Source organism: Eubalaena glacialis, chromosome 2, assembly GCF_028564815.1.
Source record: "Eubalaena glacialis isolate mEubGla1 chromosome 2, mEubGla1.1.hap2.+ XY, whole genome shotgun sequence".
In the NCBI taxonomy this organism is placed as follows: Eukaryota; Metazoa; Chordata; class Mammalia; order Artiodactyla; family Balaenidae; genus Eubalaena; species Eubalaena glacialis.
In genome coordinates this window covers 61,024,555-61,045,927 of record NC_083717.1, presented here as the reverse complement: position 1 = coordinate 61,045,927, position 21,373 = coordinate 61,024,555, and the positions used below count along the sequence as shown (strand labels likewise).

At 37.3% G+C, this 21,373-nt stretch overlaps 1 protein-coding gene across 7 annotated transcripts in view; it reads left to right on the top strand.

Moving 5' to 3' along the window:
* The window catches only part of PEAK1 (pseudopodium enriched atypical kinase 1), a 310,952-nt gene that overhangs the window by 38,105 nt on the left and 251,474 nt on the right, over positions 1-21,373 (top strand). For all 7 annotated transcript variants that reach the window (XR_009699356.1, XM_061180028.1, XM_061180025.1 and 4 more), the window contains exon 2: positions 19,457-19,520. The gene's annotated coding sequence lies outside the window, so the exon portion shown is untranslated. The remainder of the gene's footprint in view (positions 1-19,456; positions 19,521-21,373) is intronic.

The window sequence follows — 21,373 nt, the reverse complement described above, 5'->3', positions numbered from 1 at the left end:
TACAGAATTATTTTTGGAGCAAGCTAATTATGTTTACACCTGGGTTATCTGAGAGGATGGTAAAGTATATGATCATTTTATTTTAAAAGTGTTGATGTATTTTTGTTTTCAAGAAGAATGAGTTTTATAATTTATTAATTTAAGGGGGCAGTGTTTTTGTAGAAAAGATTACCAGGAATATAATTGGGCCTTAATGGCAATTTTCTTGTTGGGAATACTAAAAAGGAGGAGATAATTTTTGTTGGAGGCTTGGTCTATGTTGAGAACACAGCAACAGTCATGGCATTAGGAATGTTTACTAATTTATATGTCTGCAGTTTATTCAGAGTCAACAAGTTGACTATGTCTCGTTCAGATAGATTCTTTAAAGATTGTTGGTAAAAGACTCCTTCCCCATCACTGATTTCCAGTGTATTTATGTTGTGCAACAAACTATACATGACTTTTCACTTGAGGTATTACATTAATGAGGCACTGAGTTTGCAGTTCAGTAGGAATCTAGACAGCGTGGTGTAGTGGAAAAGTTGTCTGACATGATGGATGACTAGCTGTAGGACATGAGGGAAGCCACACTTCTCTCTTGGCTTCGATTTCCACTCTGTGGTATAAGAATTAAACTGAGGACCCTTCCAGCTCTGAGTCTCTGATTTTTGTGGTGCCACTCAAGTCACTTTTGAGGTGTTTTCTTGGAGAGGAGGTGTTTGTTCCATAGCCTCTTCTGGTCTCTCAAAGCCAGCCTAGGGGGCTTCCCTGGTGGCGCAGTGGTTGAGAATCTGCCTGCTAATGCAGGGGACACGGGTTCGAGCCCTGGTCTGGGAAGATCCCACATGCCGCGGAGCAACTGGGCCTGTGAGCCACAACCACTGAGCCTGCGTGTCTGGAGCCTGTGCTCCGCAACAAGAGAGGCCGCGATAGTGAGAGGCCCGCGCACCGCGATGAAGAGTGGCCCCCGCTTGCCGCAACTGAAGAAAGCCCTCACACAGAAACGAGGACCCAACACAGTCAAAATAAATAAATAAATTAATTAATTAATTAATTAAAAAAAAAAAAAAGAGGCAGGTGGGGGGGCTTGGTGCCTTGCCCACCTTTCCATGCCGGCAAAAAAAAAAAAAAAAGCCAGCCTAAATGTTCTGGAGTTTTGGAAATTTTTTTTCTCTGTCTGAAGTTACATGACCTAAACAGATACTGAACTTTGACCATAGTATTAGCTTTGTGCTACCAACAGCATTTTAGCAACAGAGCAGGATTGTTCCCAAACTAGAAATCTATTGTAATTCAAATGTTGACGTAGAAGGGCTTCAAACACTTTGTTTTACATAGAGCCATTCTTATGAATATCTGGGATGCTCATTCTAATAATAACTGCAGTATAATGACGTATAGTTAAGAGCATGGACACTGGAGCTGTACTTCCTGGCCCACATCTGGCTCTGCCCCTTGCTCATTTTGTGACTTTGAGCAAGTTTTAATGACAGTACCTACCTAATAGGTTTGCTGAGGAATGAATATATGCCTGGCCTATGGTTCTATATATACTTAGGTGCTACTGTGTATTAATTATTTTTACATTCCAGGGTTCAGGCGCTCCTACGATATCTCCTTTAATCATCATCATAATCCTATGAAAGTAGTACCATCATTATCCTCATGAAGAGACGGAGGCTCGGAGAGGTTAAATAACTTGCATCACATAGGAAATAGGTGCTAGAGTCATGAAACTAGTAGGTCTTTCTGACTCATTCCAAAACCCAGGCTCCTTCCTTATTTATATATACTTCTCTAAGCCCAGTCTTTTGGAAATTCTAAATGCTGTTAATTACTCTCTGGGCTTTGACTTAAGGAGGCAGTTGGTGAGACCAAAGGCCCAGGTAGCATCTGAATGCCTCTTCTATCACCAGGAAAAAATGATGTGTCTTTCAGGCCTCAGGGTTTTCTGTGAATTGTTTTCGTACAATGTGTTTTTTTTTTTTTTTTGTCCATCTCCTCTGCAGACTGAGGCAGTATCAGCACCCAGTCCCATATGGGCTTTGTTTGACAATGGTCTTGGGGAATATCTGGGCTGGATTAGAAAAGACTCCTTAGCTAGGTCTATCCTTAACTGAGGAGAGTGAAAATTGTAACATACAAAAATAATTGCAGTGAAGGTAATAACCTGAGCATCCATATAACTCTCCCTTTATTCACCAGATATTTTTTGAATATCTGGGTATCTGACATTTTAATCTGGGGTTTAGATCTTGGATTTTTCATTTGAAAACGTAAAAACGGCTTTACAGTGAAACAGCATCATTGAAAATTTAACACCGATTATTCTGTGTTTACAAAACTTTAAACTGCATTTGTTTTAACTACCTATAGCCATTTTTGTTGTTTTTTTTTTTCCGATTTTTTTTTTCTTGCTGACACTAAACAGTTATTTGCAACGCTACTCTGGGGTTGACCTTTTTTTAAAAATTAATTAATTAATTAATTAATTTTTGGCTGTGTTGGGTCTTCGTTTCTGTGTGAGGGCTTCCTCTAGTTGTGGCGAGCGGGGGCCACTCTTCACCGCGGTGCATGGGCCTCTCACTGTCGTGGCCTCTCTTGTTGCGGAGCACAGGCTCCAGACGCGCAGGCTCAGTAGTTGTGGCTCACGGGCCTAGTTGCTCCGCGGCATGTGGGATCTTCCCAGCCCAGGGCTCGAACCCGTGTCCCGTGCATTGGCAGGCAGATTCTCAACCACTGCGCCACCAGGGAAGCCCGCCATTTTTGTTTTTTGTCCCTTGAAAATCCTTTAACAGAAATAATGGCACACAAATAGGCTTCTGTCATTACTGAACCTCCTATGACAATACCATACTTAATGCTGAGTAATAGTAATTAGGGTGGTGCTGGGTGTAGACGTTTTGCATTTTGAGTCTGAGAAGATTTTAGCTTCATCTGAGTTGCTGAGTCAACTCTGTTCAGTATTTCAGGACAGTATCTTATACATGGGTTCCTAGTAGTATAAATATTAAAGAGTGAATTGCATTTAAGAAGTTCTGTAAGTACTCTGTCACTTTCATTTCATAGACAGGTGAACAGTGGAGATAATGGTGAGATAATTTTATCCAGTTTATTTTGAAAAAGTTCTGGTATAGGTAATTTTTTTCTGTGAAGGGCTAGAGAGTAAATATTTTAGGTTTTGTGGGCCATATGATCTCTGTCACAACTCATGTTGTCTCTACTCAACTCTGCCTTTGTAGAGCACAAGTAGCCATAGCAACACATAACCATATGGGTGTGACTATGTTTCAATAAAACTTTATTTATGTAGACCTATTTTAATACTCTTGAATGGATCTGGTGGAGGGTCCACTGAAGACACTTACTTGATGAAAACAGTTGTTTAAGCTTCTGGCAAAGTTGGCTGCCAACTTATAAAGGAGTCACAATAGTGTTTATATAAAAACAAAAGCAGTGTTTTGAAATATCATGACTACTAAGGACCAATCTCACAGGAATTCTCTTTCCAAAATGGCATAATTTTGCTCTCAGTGAATGCTTATAAAAGAGGCTTGCATAACATATTATTAATTTGGAAGCTATTACTTGTTCAGCTACATGTGCAGGTTTTTAGTTTTATTTGTACATTTAAAAATGATAAATGGAAAATTCAATACCATTCAAGAGAGGAGAACTACTCAATACTTAAGTAGATATTTGCCAAACACATTTTGAGTTGAGTTTCTATTTTTAACTGACATACTGACTTAAGTTTGCCAAAACCAGATTGCGTTTGGAAGGAAAATGGCATTGTTGCTATTTCCTCTGCACGAGAACATCTGAAACAGGCAACTGGCAGCAGGGAAGAGTGAAGGAGAGGGCAAAAATATAATACTTTGTGAGTTTGTTTTTTTTGTGTGTGTGGGGGGGTGTTTGGTACTAAATTTCAAATCTACTTAGGTTGTATTTTCTTTCACTCTGATCTTTAGAGTACCTAATTTATTTTCTACATTCTATATCCCCCTCAAGTAAATAAAGGAAATTCCATCTTATTACAATTAGAATGAGTTCAGTAACATAGCTTTATTTTTGAGGTATGGTAATAAATCATTTTGTTAGAGTTTAACCTTCTGATTCAAGTTGACTAATATTCTTATTTGTGATCTGTATTTTTTTTTTAAAACATCTTTATTGAAGTATAATTGCTTTACAATGGTGTGTTAGCTTCTGCTTTATAACAAAGTGAATCAGTTATACATACACATATGTTCCCATATCTCTTCCCTCTTGCATCTCCCTCCCTCCCACCCTCCCTATCCCACCCCTCTAGGTGATCACAAAGCACCGAGCTGATCTCCCTGTGCTATGCGGCTGCTTCCCACTAGCTATCTATTTTACATTTGGTAGTGTATATATGTCCATGACACTCTCTCACCCTGTCACATCTCACCCCTCCCCCTCCCCATATCCTCAAGTCCATTCTCTAGTAGGTCTGTGTCTTTATTCCCATCTTGCCACTAGGTTCTTCATGACCTTTTTTTTTTTTTTTTTTCCTTAGATTCCATATATATGTGTTAGCATACTGTATTTCTTTTTCTCTTTCTGACTTACTTCACTCTGTATGACAGACTCTAACTCCATCCACCTCATTACAAATACCTCCATTTCATTTCTTTTTATGGCTGAGTAATATTCCATTGTATATATGTGCCACATCTTCTTTATCCATTCATCTGATGATGGACACTTAGGTTGCTTCCATGTCCTGGCTATTGTAAATAGAGCTGCAATGAACATTTTGGTACCCTAGTAGGAAAGTTTTGAACAGGGTTCTGAAGAGTGTTGTTGTCAGATTTTGATGTATCCTTTAACAATTATCCTACCTAAAAAGATCAAAGGAACGTGGAATTGGATGTTGCAAGTTTTAACTCTGATGTTTTTTCTGAAGGCAGATATTTCCTATTGCAGTGTGGATATCATTCTCTATTTAAAATAATGATATAAACTGGTTTGATATTTCACCTTTTTGATCATTCAGAAGCTGTTGTATGAATACATTTTCCAAATAGATACAGAGAACATTTTAAGTGAAGTTCTTTTTTTTTAGCAAGATTATGAATATTCATAAAAGTTCCTTTTTTGGTCAGATTGACCCATCAAGCCTTATAATGGAAAAACTTCCATTTTATTTAATTTCAGTTGGATTCTCTTTTAAGAAGCTAATAACCACATTCTAAATGTGCTTAAACCTGTCGAGTTAATAGGAAATATACTGAGGATTCTTAGACAGCAAACCAAAATACAAAAAGAAGGGGAAGAAACCTCAGATGTACATCGTGATGGAGTAGATTGAATACTGTTATGTAGAAAGAACACAGCACTGGGAACTAATGATTATTTTAGTACCTATAATGTACAAAACTAATTCACTAATTTGGGAATTGAAATACCCTCTGAGAAGTTTGGTAGAGATGTGCATAAAGGAGGGAGCCTATTTCAGACTTGGTGTGGGTTAGGGGAGGAATGTGTTTCAGGGTCCAAGAGGAGGCATGTCAAGAAATTATTTCTAAGAGAGAGCAGGAGCTCAACGTAGCCATGCCAGCAGGGGAAAAGAGTGTTCTATGAAGAAAAGTGGAATGAGCTAAGGCATGGAGGTATGAGAAGACGTTGAACACTGGAGATCTGTATTCATTCAGTAGATATGGTGATAAATGAGGAAGTGGAAAGTGGTGTGGTGAAGGATGAGGTTGAAAAGGATTGTTGAGTTTTAAATACTAAGGACCTTATTTACCAGGCAATAGCGTCAGAACTTTGCCTTGACTGTGGCAGGGAGTCCCTGAAGGAAGCTTAGATTCACATCCTCTTTGATTTATTAGCTCTTGCCCCACTAATGTGTTAAAGCAACAATAACAACAAAGAAGGATGGAGTCTAGTTTGAAAGCTCTGTGATTTTTTTTTGTTATTATGACATTAGGAAGTTTTAAAAAATTTTTATTATATCCAATGGCAGAGAAAATACGAGTTTATCTTAAAGCTCTGAGATTAGGAGTTTAAAACTCTTGGCTCTGATTCTGATTTCATTACTAATTTTGGCAGCGCATCTAGTCTCTTTTAGTCTCACATCCAGGTCAGATAAAATTAGGTTCTTGGACCCTTGTTTCTGCCCTGGTCCTGTTTATGAAGATGGGGGTGGGGATGGAGGTGGGTACTCATGGAGAAGGCAGGCAAGCAAGCTAATTTCCATCAATAATGGTTAAATGAGTACTTCTGAAATTATTCTTTCTAGGGTATTTTGGCAGAAAATGCCAGGACAATAAGACGTTGTAATTGAAAAGGATGATTTCCTGGTGGTTGAATTTCAGGCACTCTGTAACCTGGGTAGAAAATGAAGACCTTAAGACCTCACAAGTGAACTCTTAAAGTTCCCTTTCTTCTATCAGACAAATTAAGAAAATAATAATTTGCAGTTACCGTATTCCCAGGATGAACTGAACTTGTAATAGAAAGGTGAAATTTGTTGGTAATGTCAGGTTCAGCTCTTCTTTACTATTCCATCAGCCATTGTCTTATTCTGTATGGACCAGTTATCATCTCATGTTGAGTTGGTCTACTTGCTTCCATTATCTCCCAGCTGCAGTCCCAGATTGTTTTGTCATGTTATTAATCTTCTTTTTTTAAAAAATTGTTGTTGGAGTATAGTTGATTTACAATGTTGTATTAGTTTCAGGTGTACAGCAAAGTTATATATCTACATATATCCACTCTTTTTTAAATTCTTTCCCCATATAGGCCATTACAGAGTATTGAGTAGAGTTCCTTGTGCTATACAGTAGGTCCTTATTAGTTACCTGTTTTATATGTAGTAGTGTGTATATGTCATTCCCAATCTCCCAATTTTTCCCCCTTTCCCTAATCTTCTTAAAACACGATTTTCATTATGTTATTCCCTTAATTTAAAAATCCATAGTACCATTTAAAAAATTATTTATTTATTCATTTATTTATTTATTGGTCTCTTTGAGTTCCTTAGAATCTCTGTAATATTCTCTGTGAATGGGGAGAGGAAAGCTTGGGATGTGCTGGGGAATTGAGTCTGACCTAATAAAACAAGTCATATTATTAATTTGTATTGTCTAAATAAAACTTTTTTTCCTTTGGCAAACATCCTTCAATCTAAAGTTACCTAAGGCATAAGTACCTCATAGAAGGTTGTGTGATTGGCGGTAGATAGTCTTAGGTTGGTGAACATGGTGTTCCAGGGTTACCAGCAACACACCTATCCATTTGCCATTTGTAATTGTAGGGGAATGCCTGTCTTTGAGGAACAAACAATTGTTACTTAATAATTGATTTTCTCTTATCTCTTTGATATTTGAACTATGTAAAGCACCTTGCATTCTATCTGGTATAGTATATAGTTACTCAATAGTGGTAGCTACTGTTACTATTATTTAACATATTCATTGTATACAGTTACTGTTTAAATTCATATGGTTGTGCTAATAGCCAAGATAATTTACATGGTTGTTTCAAATTAGGATTAGTGAGACTTTAACAGCATTTATTAACATTAAAATCATTATAGTAGTGGAGGATTAACCAAGATGGCGGAGTAGAAGGACGTGCTCTCACTCCCTCTTGCGAGAGCACCAGAATCACAACTGGCTGCTGGACAATCATCGACAGGAAGACACTGGACTTCACCAAGGAGGATACCCCACGTCAAAGGACAGAGGAGAAGCCACAGTGAGACGGTAGGAGGGGCGCAATCAGAGTAAAATCAAATCCCATAACTGCTGGGTGGGTGACTCACAGACTGGCGAGCACTTATACCACAGAAGTCCACCCACTGGAGTGAAAGTTCTGAGCCCCACGTCAGGCTTCCCAACCTGGGGGTCCGGCAACGGGAGGAGGAATTCATAGAGAATCAGACTTTGAAGCCTAGTGGGAATTGATTGCAGGACTTCGACAGGACTGGGGGAAACAGAGAACCCACTCTTGGAGGGCGTACACAAAATAGTGTGTGCATCGGGACCCAGGGGAAGGAGCAGTGACCCTGGGGGAGACTGAACCAGACATAACTGCTGGTGTTGGGGGGTCTCCTGCAGAGGCGGGGGCTGGCTCTGTTTCACCGTGGGGACAAGGACACTGGCAGCGGAGGTTCTGGGAAGTACTCCTTGGCGTGAGCCCTCCCAGAGTCCGCCATTAGCCCCACCAAAGGGCCCGAGTAGGCTCCAGTGTTGGATTGCCTCAGGCAAAACAACCAACAGGGAGGGAACCCAGCCCCACCCAGCAACAGTCAAGTGGATTAAAGTTTTACAGAGCTCTGACCTCCACAGCAACAGTCAGCTCTACCCACCTCCAGAGCCTCCCATCAAGCCTCTTAGATAGCCTCAACCACCAGAGGGCAGACAGCAGAAGCAAGAAAAACTACAGTCCTGCAGCCTGTGGAACAGAAACCACATTTACAGAAAGATAGACAAGATGAAAAGGCAGAGGGCTATATACCAGATGAAGGAACAAGAAAAAACCCCAGAAAAACAACTAAATGAAGTGGAGATAGGCAACCTTCCAGAAAAAGAATTCAGAATAATGATAGTGAAGATGATCCAGGACCTTGGAATAAGAATGGAGGCAAAGATTGAGAAGATGCAAGAAATGATTAACAAAGACCTAGAAGAATTAAAGAACAAACAAACAGAGATGACCAATACAATAACTGAAATGAAAACTACACTAGAAGGAATCAATAGTAGAATAACTGAGGCAGAAGAACGGATAAGTGACCTGGAAGACAGAATGGTGGAATTCACTGCTGCGGAACAGACTAAAGAAAAAAGAATGAAAAGAAATGAAGACAGCCTAAGAGACCTCTGGGACAACATTAAACGCAACAACATTCGCATTATAGGGGTCCCAGAAGGAGAAGAGAGAGAGAAAGGACCAGAGAAAATATTTGAAGAGATTATAGTCGAAAACTTCCCTAACATGGGAAAGGAAATAGCCACCCAAGTCCAGGAAGTGCAGAGAGTCCCATACAGGATAAACCCAAGGAGAAGCACGCTGAGACACATAGTAATCAAAGTGGCAAAAATTAAAGACAAAGAAAAATTATTGAAAGCAGCAAGGGAAAAACGACAAATAACATACAAGGGAACTCCCATAAGGTTAACAGCTGATTTCTCAGCAGAAACTCTACAAGCCAGAAGGGAGTGGCATGATATACTTCAAGTGATGAAAGGGAAGAACCTACAACCAAGATTACTCTACCCAGCAAGGATCTCATTTAGATTTGATGGAGAAATCAAAAGCTTTACAGACAAGCAAAAGCTAAGAGAATTCAGCACTACCAAACCAGCTCTACAACAAATGTTAAAGGAACTTCTCTAAGTGGGAAACACAAGAGGAGAAAAGGACCTACAAAAACAAACCCAAAACAATTAAGAAAATGGTCATGGGAACATACATATCGATAATTACCTTAAACGTGAATGGATTAAATGCTCCAGCCAAAAGACACAGGCTTGCTGAATGGATACAAAAACAAGACCCATATATATGCTGTCTACAAGAGACCCACTTTAGACCTAGGGACACATACAGACTGAAAGTGAGGGGATGGAAAAAGATATTCCATGCAAATGGAAATCAAAAGAAAGCTGGAGTAGCTATACTCATATCAGATAAAATAGACTTTAAAACAAAGAATGTTACAAGAGACAAGGAAGGACACTACATAATGATCAAGGGATCAATCCAAGAAGAAGATATAACAATTATAAATATATATGCACCCAACATAGGAGCACCTCATTACATAAGGCAATTGCTAACAGCTATAAAAGAGGAAATTGATAGTAACACAATAATAGTGGGGGACTTTAACACCTCACTTACACCAATGGACAGATCATCCAAAATGAAAATAAATAAGGAAACAGAAGCTTTAAATGACACAATAGACCAGATAGATTTAATTGATATTTATAGGACATTCCATCCAAAAACAGCAGATTACACGTTCTTCTCAAGTGCGCACGGAACATTCTCCAGGATAGATCACATCTTGGGTCACAAATCAAGCCTCAGTAAATTTAAGAAAATTGAAATCATATCAAGCATCTTTTCTGACCACAACGCTATGAGATTAGAAATGAATTACAGGGGAAAAAGCATAAAAAACACAAACACATGGAGGCTAAACAATACGTTACTAAATAACCAAGAGATTACTGAAGAAATCAAAGAGGAAATCAAAAAATACCTAGAGACAAATGACAATGAAAACACCACAACCCAAAACCTATGGGATGCTGCAAAAGCAGTTCTAAGAGGGAAGTTTATAGCTATACAAGCCTACCTCAAGAAACAAGAAAAATCTCAAGTAAACAATCTAACCTTACACCTAAAGAAACTAGAGAAAGAAGAACAAACAAAACCCAAAGTTAGCAGAAGGAAAGAAATCATAAAGATCAGATCAGAAATAAATGAAATAGAAACAAAGAAAACAATAGCAAAGATCAATAAAACTAAAAGCTGGTTCTTTGAGAAGATAAACAAAATTGATAAGCCATTAGCCAGACTCATCAAGAAAAAGAGGGAGAGGACTCAAATCAATAAAATCAGAAATGAAAAAGGAGAAGTTACAACAGACACCGCAGAAATACAAAGCATCCTAAGAGACTACTACAAGCAACTTTATGCCAATAAAATGGACAACCTGGAAGAAATGGACAAATTCTTAGAAAGGTATAACCTTCCAAGACTGAACCAGGAAGAAGCAGAAAATATGAACAGACCAATCACAAGTAATGAAATTGAAACTGTGATTAAAAATCTTCCAACAAACAAAAGTCCAGGACCAGATGGCTTCACAGGTGAATTCTATCAAACATTTAGAGAAGAGCTAACACCTATCCTTCTCAAACTCTTCCAAAAAATTGCAGAGGAAGGAACACTCCCAAACTCATTCTATGAGGCCACCATCACCCTGATACCAAAACCAGACAAAGACACTACAAAAAAAGAAAATTACAGACCAATATCACTGATGAATATAGATGCAAAAATCCTCAACAAAATACTAGCAAACAGAATCCAACAACACATTAAAAGGATCATACACCACGATCAAGTGGGATTTATCCCAGGGATGCAAGGATTCTTCAATATACGCAAATCAATCAATGTGATACACCATATTAACAAATTGAAGAATAAAAACCATATGATCATCTCAATAGATGCAGAAAAAGCTTTTGACAAAATTCAACACCGATTTATGATAAAAACTCTCCAGAAAGTAGGCATAGAGGGAACCTACCTCAACATAATAAAGGCCATATATGACAAACCCACAGCAAACATCATTCTCAACGGTGAAAAACTGAAAGCATTTCCTCTAAGATCAGGAACGAGACAAGGATGTCCACTCTCACCACTATTATTCAACATAGTTCTGGAAGTCCTAGCCACGGCAGTCAGAGAAGAAAAAGAAATAAAAGGAATCCAAATTGGAAAAGAAGAAGTAAAACTGTCACTGTTTGCAGATGACATGATACTATACATAGAGAATCCTAAAACTGCCACCAGAAAACTGCTAGAGCTAATTAATGAATATGGTAAAGTTGCAGGATACAAAATTAATGCACAGAAATCTCTTGCATTCCTATACACTAATGATGAAAAATCTGAAAGACAAATTAAGGAAACACTCCCATTTACCATTGCAACAAAAAGAATAAAATACCTAGGAATAAACCTACCTAGGGAGACAAAAGACCTGTATGCCAAAAACTATAAGACACTGATGAAAGAAATTAAAGATGATACAAACAGATGGAGAGATATACCATGTTCTTGGATTGGAAGAATCAACATTGTGAAAATGACTATACTACCCAAAGCAATCTACAGATTCAATGCAATCCCTATCAAATTACCAATGGCATTTTTTACGGAGCTAGAAAAAATCATCTTAAAATTTGTATGGAGACACAAAAGACCCCGAATAGCCAAAGCAGTCTTGAGGGAAAAAAACGGAGCTGGAGGAATCAGACTCCCTGACTTCAGACTATACTACAAAGCTACAGTAATCAAGACAATATGGTACTGGCACAAAAACAGAAACATAGATCAATGGAACAAGATAGAAAGCCCAGAGATAAACCCACGCACCTATGGTCAACTAATCTATGACAAAGGAGGCAAAGATATACGATGGAGAAAAGACAGTCTCTTCAATAAGTGGTGCTGGGAAAACTGGACAGCTACATGTAAAAGAATGAAATTAGAATACTCCCTGACACCATACACAAAAATAAACTCAAAATGGATTACAGACCTAAATGTAAGACTGGACACTATAAAACTCTGAGAGGAAAACATAGGAAGAACACTCTTTGACATAAATCACAGCAAGATCTTTTTTGATCCACCTCCTAGAGTAATGGAAATAAAAACAAAAATAAACAAATGGGACCTAATGAAACTTCAAAGCTTTTGCACAGCAAAGGAAACCATAAACAAGACGAAAGGACAACCCTCAGAATGGGAGAAAATATTTGCAAACGAATCAATGGACAAAGGATTAATCTCCAAAATATATAAACAGCTCATTCAGCTCAATATTAAAGAAACAAACACCCCAATCCAAAAATGGGCAGAAGACCTAAATAGACATTTCTCCAAAGAAGACATACAGACGGCCAAGAAGCACATGAAAAGATGCTCAACATCACTAATTATTAGAGAAATGCAAATCAAAACTACAATGAGGTATCACCTCACACCAGTTAGAATGGGCATCATCAGAAAATCTACAAACAACAAATGCTGGAGAGGGTGTGGAGAAAAGGGAACCCTCTTGCACTGTTGGGTGGAATGTAAATTGATACAGCCACTATGGAGAACAATATGGAGGTTCCTTAAAAAACTAAAAATAGAATTACCATATGACCCAGCAATCCCACTACTGGGCATATACCCAGGGAAAACTGTAATTCAAAAAGACACATGCACCCGAATGTTCATTGCAGCACTATTTACAATAGCCAGGTCATGGAAGCAACCTAAATGCCCATCAACAGACGAATGGATAAAGAAGTTGTGGTACATATATACAATGGAATATTACTCAGCCATAAAAAGGAACGAAATTGAGTCATTTGTTGAGACGTGGATGAATCTAGAGACTGTCATACATAGTGAAGTAAGTCAGAAAGAGAAAAACAAATATTGTATATTAACGCATGTATGTGGAACCTAGAAAAATGGTACAGATGAGCCGGTTTGCAGGGCAGAAGTTGAGACACAGATGTAGAGAACAGACATATGGACACCAAGGGGGGAAAACTGCGGTGGGATGGGGATAATGGTGTGCTGAATTGGGCAATTGGGATTGACATGTATACACTGATGTGTATAAAATTGATGACTAATAAGAACCCGCAGTATAAAAAAACAAACAAAACAACTAATACTAAACTTTCATTGGGTTATTTGTATGGAAATATGTTAATATAAATGTTTCAGACATTACATGAAATTTCTAAAAATCTTATATGTTCTGGTATAATGTTATAAGTCATAATCCTAGTTATTACTTTAAAATGTATATCTCAGAAATAACTAATTTTCTTGTCAACTGCATTATTATGAACTTTCATCAAATCTTTAACTGTGGTCATTTTTAAGTCTTTTGTCATTTACAGACAGTTCTGGGTGTACTCTGATGCTTTTGTAAATATGTTCCTATAAAAGGGTTTCATCTTCAGGAAATTCATGGAAAAGACTCTGACAAGTACAGGTTTCTGGTACCTGACTGTACTGCTGAACTGAATGAATAAGCATTTTCAGAACTCTAATGAAAAACTGATGAGCTCATAAAAGTGCTAACAAAAGATCAAGATGAAAAAAAAAATTAATTACATGGGACTGAGTGAACTGATGAGGATGAGTATAATTTTTGTGACTTTCTGGTTGAATTTAAAAAAAAAGAAAAAATCCCACAAGAACTCAGAGGCAAAGAATATACAAATCAATTTTCACTGCAAAGTAAAGGAGCTGTTGCAGTGGAGGATTACTGGACTGAATGTCAATATTATGACATAGTATGAGTGTGTTTCATGTTTGGTAATTGCAATCATTGTTGCTTTTGTTGTGGTCATCCATGTACAATGCTTGGTGTCAGTCTATTTATCTCTTGTAAAAATAAAATACAGTGTGTGTGAAAAAAAAAATCATTATAGTATTGTTTTCTCTTCTCTTGTTTCTAATTTAATAACTACCAAAAAAAAATTCAGGCTAGTTTTCCTCGATTTGTTCTAAATATTATATGATGCTTTTTGTTTGAGATTTTGTTACCTCCTAGAATTTTTCATTAGCAGCTATGTATGTTGAGCAGCCTTGTTTTACTAAAGATTGATATTAATGGGACAATGTGAAATTAGATAATTAAGCTTCTCTTGTAGAAAATGTTGCTATTATTCTTCCTTGCATCATGATTTTTATAATACTTAAATTTTATAACTCTCTGAAACTCCCTATAGGATGACTGAAAGATGATTTTCCTACTAGAAAGTAAGTGGCCTAAAATGATCAGTATATCACCACTTATAAGTTCAAAATTCTTATTAAAGCTCCATATTCATCCTTCTTTCAGCTATACATCTTCTACCTTATGGATTTTTTAAAGATTCTGTCACTACCTTAGTAGTGTTCTAAGTAGCTTGACTTTAATGTGCTGTGTATTTTATTGATGACTTTCAAAAAATTATCATGCATTTTTTTTTTCTTAATAAATTTATTTATTTATTTTTGGCTGTATTGGGTCTTTGTTGCTGTGCTCGGGCTTTCTCTAGTTGTGTTGAGTGGGGGCTACTCTTCGTTGTGGTGCGCAGACTTCTCACTGTGGTGGTTTCTCTTGTTGTGGAGCACGGGCTCTAGGCACGCGGGCTTCAGTAGTTGTGGCACGCGGGCTCAGTAGTTGTGGCTTGCAGGCTTCAGAGCACAGGCTCAGTAGTTGTGGCACACGGGCTTAGTTGATCCACGGCATGTGGGATTTTCCCGGACCAGGGCTCGAACCCGTGTCCCCTGCATTGGCAGGCGGATTCTTAACCACTGTGCCACGAGGGAAGTCCTATCATGCATTATTGAACATTTAATTGTTAAATTAGAAAGATGATAACTTAAAATCTGATTTTACATACTCAGTAAATTCCTGTGATTAGAAAATTCTCTTATGGTGTTCTATTTATAATTAATATACCAAGTAAAACTAATTAGAAGTATCTGAAACCCCTGGCAAAATCTGTAATTAGACATGTGATTCATAATTAACTGACTCTTCTTATTCTTGCCTTTTCCTCTCCATTTGAATTAATTACTTGTGTTCTTCCTTAGTGATACCTGTCTTCATGTTCAAGACACTGATTAGAGTTCAGTGATCACTGTGGTATTTTTATAGGGAGTATGGTTTTTATAAGAACTTTGTTTTTAAACTTTGCTTAATAATGTAAAAAAAAAAACAAACCTTGAATCATATGCTCTATAAAGTATCACATTGAAGATTTTTGCCCACATTGTCAAATTAAGCATTTGTTTTATCAGAGGCTGAAGACAAGCATAGAAAATAGACAGACTTGACCACTTTTCCTGTCTTGTACTTAAGGACCTGGATTTTTCTTGCCAGTCTGATCACTGTCTGCATAATTTTGACAGCATACCCATTGGCCTTGGGTCATTGAGTAGAGCTGGTATTAATTCATTCATTATTTTGATAAAAAACAGTTCATTAAAGGTCTACCATATGCTAGGCTTTGGGTGCAAAGAGGCAGGAATGATATTCAGAGTATTTGTCAGTCACTACAACACAGACACCAGCCAATCAAGATGGCCATAGCACTGGATTCAGGGTCTTGAAGGACCCCTGAATTCTTTATACTGCATCAGGCTTTGCTGCTTTTGTTGTTGAGTTGGCATGGTGGTGGTGGTGATGATGGTGGGAAGACTGGGCCATCAGCAGGTACCTTAGAGCTGGTGAAGTTTGGGGCAGTGACTATTTGCCAGACCATATTACAGAAGTATTTCAGCACAACCCTTAAGGCTGTACTGGTGTGTACCAGCTGAATATTAGCTCTGCCAAGAGGTGTTCAGTTCTCTGACTGTAGAGTCAGAGTTACTACCCAGTTTGAGAAGTACTTAATGAAGGTGTATAGACAGTACATAGGGGAAGGTTTGCATGAGCCTTTTGGGGGAAAACTAGTAAAGACTTCTATGGTGACTAGAAATTTGCCATAGTCAGATTTGAGGAGGAGTTTCTAACCAAGCTGAGGGGAAAATAGCATTTGCAAAGGCAAAGGAGTGTGAAAGAGCATGGTGGATTCAGACATGAACAAATAGGAGAGATGGAAAATGAAGATGTCTTTCTCTGACTTTTGATTTTTTAAGCTGAATAAATATATGTTAAGACCACATTTGTATCTTTGAAATCGCTCCATTTTTGGTAAAGAGCTGCTAGACTGTTTGATACTTAGTTTCTTTAACTATATCTAAATTATTTTAGGTGTAGGGAAAGAAGCTAGAATAGGAATTTGTTACAGTTCAGGGCTATACTAAAGATCAATAGAGCAAGAGTGCAATGAAAAAACTTCTCTGCTGATTCACTGAGAGGCTTCTAATGAGCAAACACAAATTCAAACAGATTGAGGATGGTGGTTTTTTTTTTTTAATGACATAAAACTGTTGCCCATGAGGCTTTTTGGCTGACATCATGAAACTAATTTTGCTTAATAACTGTGGAGGCCTACAAATTCAAACGTGCGGAAAAGGAAGTAAATTACTGGCCTGTCAGATTCCTGTTGCCTATCATCTTTTATCTGAATAGCAGCTTTTGTTTCCAGACTGTCAGGAGCAAGTATGTGGACCCCTTCAATGTTGTATTTGTATATGCTTGAATAATTCAATTCAGAGCCATCTAAATAGAGCAAATCTACAGTGAAAATGCTGTATCTTCTTATACTTGTGTAACTTAGGGAACATGTCTATGGATATCTCTTCTTATTTCTGAGAGCTCTTAAGATATGTCAAGGATTTGTAGTGGTGTAAGTTCTACTTTTATTGTCAGAGTTGATGACTCACATCTTTGAAATATAATGAACTCATATGGACAGCAGAATAAACATTTTCTCTGTGACTGTTCAACTCAATGAATGATTTGAAAGCACCCACTATGTGCTAGGAATTGTGTGGAATACAAAGGTGAACTACTGGCATTCTTCTGGGTATCAAATTATGTGATTTTTTCCCTCAAGCTATATTTAGTAAAAATGACTGTCTTGATGGTGTATGTGTGTAGCGTAACAACAAAGGCTACGATAAAGGCTTGAGTTACTGGTAAACAGATTATTTGCTTCAAGGAGTGTTTTGAAATAATGGTTTAAGTTCTTTTATGGCTTCATTTTTTTACAGCATTTTCAGTTAATGTTACTTATTTTCTTTCTACTTCCCATTACTCTGAATAATTAGAAATGAGGAGTATTTTCTGTGAAATGTATATTAAATCCCAATATTAATTCAACAAGTATTTAGATAGCATCTACTAGGCCCTAGGTATGGAGTGAGCTGAATAGCAAAGTTTGCTATCCATAGAATAAAATTACTCAGTAGAAAGGAAGCTAAAATAATAAAAACGTGAAAACTTTCAGCTCTTTTGGTATGCTTAATGTTATGAAAATAACAGAGTCAGCCTTAAATGCACAGAATTTACATTTGGTTTTGCAGGTGTGTTGTATTTTTGTTGTTGTTCACAAAGGCTATTGGAAAACTTAAGAAGGTGTAGACTGTCTACTTTTTGAATACTGATTACCTTAACCAGCATATTACATCTGTGTTTTTCTTTTTACTTATTTCATATTGTGGGTAGCCCAGTTACTTTAGAAATTAAGGACATTCTGTATGCTATCACTTGGCTAGAGCCAGATCTAGGGAAACAAAAAGATGGTGAGAATCCTTGCTGTAACAAATTGCCCCTTTTGTACCTTTGTTCATTCCATTTCCACTTCCTGGAATGCCCCCTTTTCTTATCAAAGGCTTTCCCAAAACCTTACCTAAACATTTCCCTTGACATTTTACTCTTTGGAATTTCTATAACATTTTGTTTGTTGCACCTTTTGGGATATTTACTTTTTATTTTTTTTGTATGTACCTGAACTATGTTTTCTATTGAATTATAAGCTTCTTGATGGTGTCTTGAATGTTGAATTGGGCCATGAACTTTTAGTTTATTTCCAGTTCTTTACAGTCATAAATGTGCTATGATATAAATCTTTGGATTTTTTATTATTTAGGACAGAGTTCCGAGAGAGAAGTTACTAGATCAAAGGGTTTGAACTTTTTTAAGCTCTTGTGTATTGCAAAATTGCTTTCCAGAAAGACTTTACATATTTACACTACCACAATAGTGGTATGTGCAAAGATGCCCATTATATTATATCATTATATTACTATAATTATGTTATTATATTACATTATAATTTGTAGCTATCAGTATAGCTGTAGATTATGGTATAGTAACAATCCCCCAAATCTCAGTGGTTTAATACAACAAAGTTTATTTTTTGCTCGTGCTACATGTCTAACACATATCAGCAGGGGGTCTTCTCTCTCTCTTTGGAGTCATTTAGTGAACCATCCTGATCAGAGCTCCATCTGGTTATTTCCTTCCATAATCACTGCAGCAGTGGGTAGGTCTTCCAGTTGTGTACTGGTTCCTAAAGCTTATGCCTAATAATATCTCATATCATGTCTATGCACATTTTAGTGGCTAAAGCAAGTCATGTAGCCAGAACTAAATTGAAACAGGGCAGTGAAGTGCAATTCTACTGTGAGTCTAGGAAGGAGGAGGACTGGAACAGCACTAATAACTAACATCTTATTTAAAAAACAACTCAAATTTTATTGATGAAAGATGATATCTCAATTTGATTTCCTTTGCCAATGTAGGTGAAATTTTCATAACTTATTAGCCATTTGTTTTATTTGATCTTTCCTTTTACTTGTTTTATAAACACATGCTGTTGGTTTACTTTTACATTTCCAGATTTTTGAATTCTGTCGTTTTTGTGAGGATAGGAGGTCATGGTGGTGGTATTATGGGGAGTGCAGACTTTTAGAAAATGCCTTCTGTTTTGAAAACTTGAGCAGGTGAACAAAAACTATTTTTCTTGAATTGATCCCCCTCACCCTTGTTAATATAGTATATGTTTTGATAAATTTTGTATTTCAAGATTTGTCAAAATGTTTAAATAATTATAGACAATAGAAAGTCTAGCAGAATTAATATCCTTGACATTTTACAGGCTTCTAAAGAACAACTTGAGCACAAAATTTTAGGGGGTAAACGATCAAGTTAGGGTTCTCCTCTTGAAAAAATGAAGTTCCCTACTCAGATTTAGTCATATTGACCATGTCTTTTTCCTTTTTTTCAATTCAGGTATCTGCCTAAACTGGAAGTTATGCTGTAGACATTTCTTTGTGGATTTGTCTGAAAACCTAAGGTGAGATATTTTATAAATGCATTTGCCTTTTAAGATATATTTTATAATGAGAAATAATTGTTTCTGAAAAATTTAAGGCATTAAAAATTTAATGTCTTTTCCTCTGAGAGTTTTAATAGGAGGCAAATACTATTTATTATAAAGCTACATATATAGCATGCTTACTTTTAGTTTGTAGGACATTTGATTGAAACAAATGAAGCTGGTTCTAGCAATTAAAATAGTTTTGAGTGAATTTTTCCTTTGTTTTTTATACTCAAAGTTTGGAGTTCACACTGCTGTTCCCTGACACGCACTTGAGAAAGATATTGGCATTATAATCTGATATTCTTGAAGGCAAACCTTCAATTAGTTAAGTCATAGATTACAACAACTGGTAACTATTTTAATAGTTCAGTTATTAAGAGTTTTCTACCACTCTGTTCTCTTGGAGTTGATTATTTTCTCTAGTTCCCTCTGTTTGGGGGGGGGGCTTATAAAATAAGGATATATCCTTTAGTATGTTAGTGTTTGGTTTCTATAGATAGCATTCCACTCTAAAGATAGTATCATAGCTCTTTCCCTTTTCTTACATGTCTTGGCTCAAATCTTCTTCATCTTTTAATTTTTTAAATGTACCATTATAAGTCCATCATCTGGTCTTTCCACCTTGAGTCCAGCTGCTCTCTAAGCCATTCTTGTCACACTTACGAGGGTGCTTTTCCTCAAAGATAAATGTCATCATGTCAGTCCATGACTCAGAATCCTTCAGTACCTTTACAGTGTTCAAAGGATATTTTAGACTCCTACAGAGCAGTATAATCTGCTTTATATCCATTTTTCCATCTCACTAGTGCTCTAGGAATGTTAGAAACTAACATTTTAAGAAAACAGCTTTACTGAGAAATAATTTACATACCGTGAAATTCATCCATTTATTTAAATTTGATGTAATTTATTGTATTTACAGCGTTATGCAACTATCACCACAGTCTAATTCTAGAATATTTTCATCACTTCAAAGAGACATCAGAACTCATTAGCAGTCACTATCCATTCCTCTCTCTACTCAGTCCCTGGCAGCTACTAATCTACTTTCTCTCTATAGAGCTGCCTATTCTGGACATTTCATATAAATGGAATTGTACAGTATGTGGTCTTTTGTGACTTACTTCTTCCATTTAGCATAAAGTTTTCAAGGTTCATCCATGGTTCATCATGAACCAGTACTTCATTCCTTTTTATGGCTAAATAATATTCTATTTTATGTGTCAGGAGTTTAGCTGAGCTTGTGAGAGAGAAGTGAGTTGGGGGACAGGGGTAAGGGCTGAGCTTCCAGGTGTCAAGGTAGCTGATTAAAAACAACATTCCAAGATGAAAGTAACATTCTAGTCTTTATTCACTTACTGAGATAGTATAAGCAAGAGGCTAAACCTGAGAAAGTACAGGCCCTCTCACTCAGGTGAATCAGTACAGGGTGGGAGGGGGGGTTGTCTCACTGCTGAGGGAGCCCCAAACAAAATGTTCCTGCAGTTTTATGGACCCAGGGCTGGTTGGAGGGTGAGACGGAAGGACTTGGAGTGGAAAAGTACTGAGTCAGAGTAGAGAAAAAGTGTCTTTAATGTTTCCTCCCTAATGAGAAGATCTCAGAAGAGGCACCTGAAGAAAGGCCTCAGCTGCAGGCCACATATAAAGAAACTTCTGGAAGAAGGTACCTGGGCTAGGGATGCAGCTGTGCTAAAGAGCATGGTCAGTCAGGGATGCCTGGGTCCTTGACTGCAACTCTCTTCAGAGACTGTAGTGCACTGGCTGTGCACCAAGTCTGGTCAGGGGAGGGCAGATTTCCTATGTGAGGCCTGCCAGGGCCTTTGTAG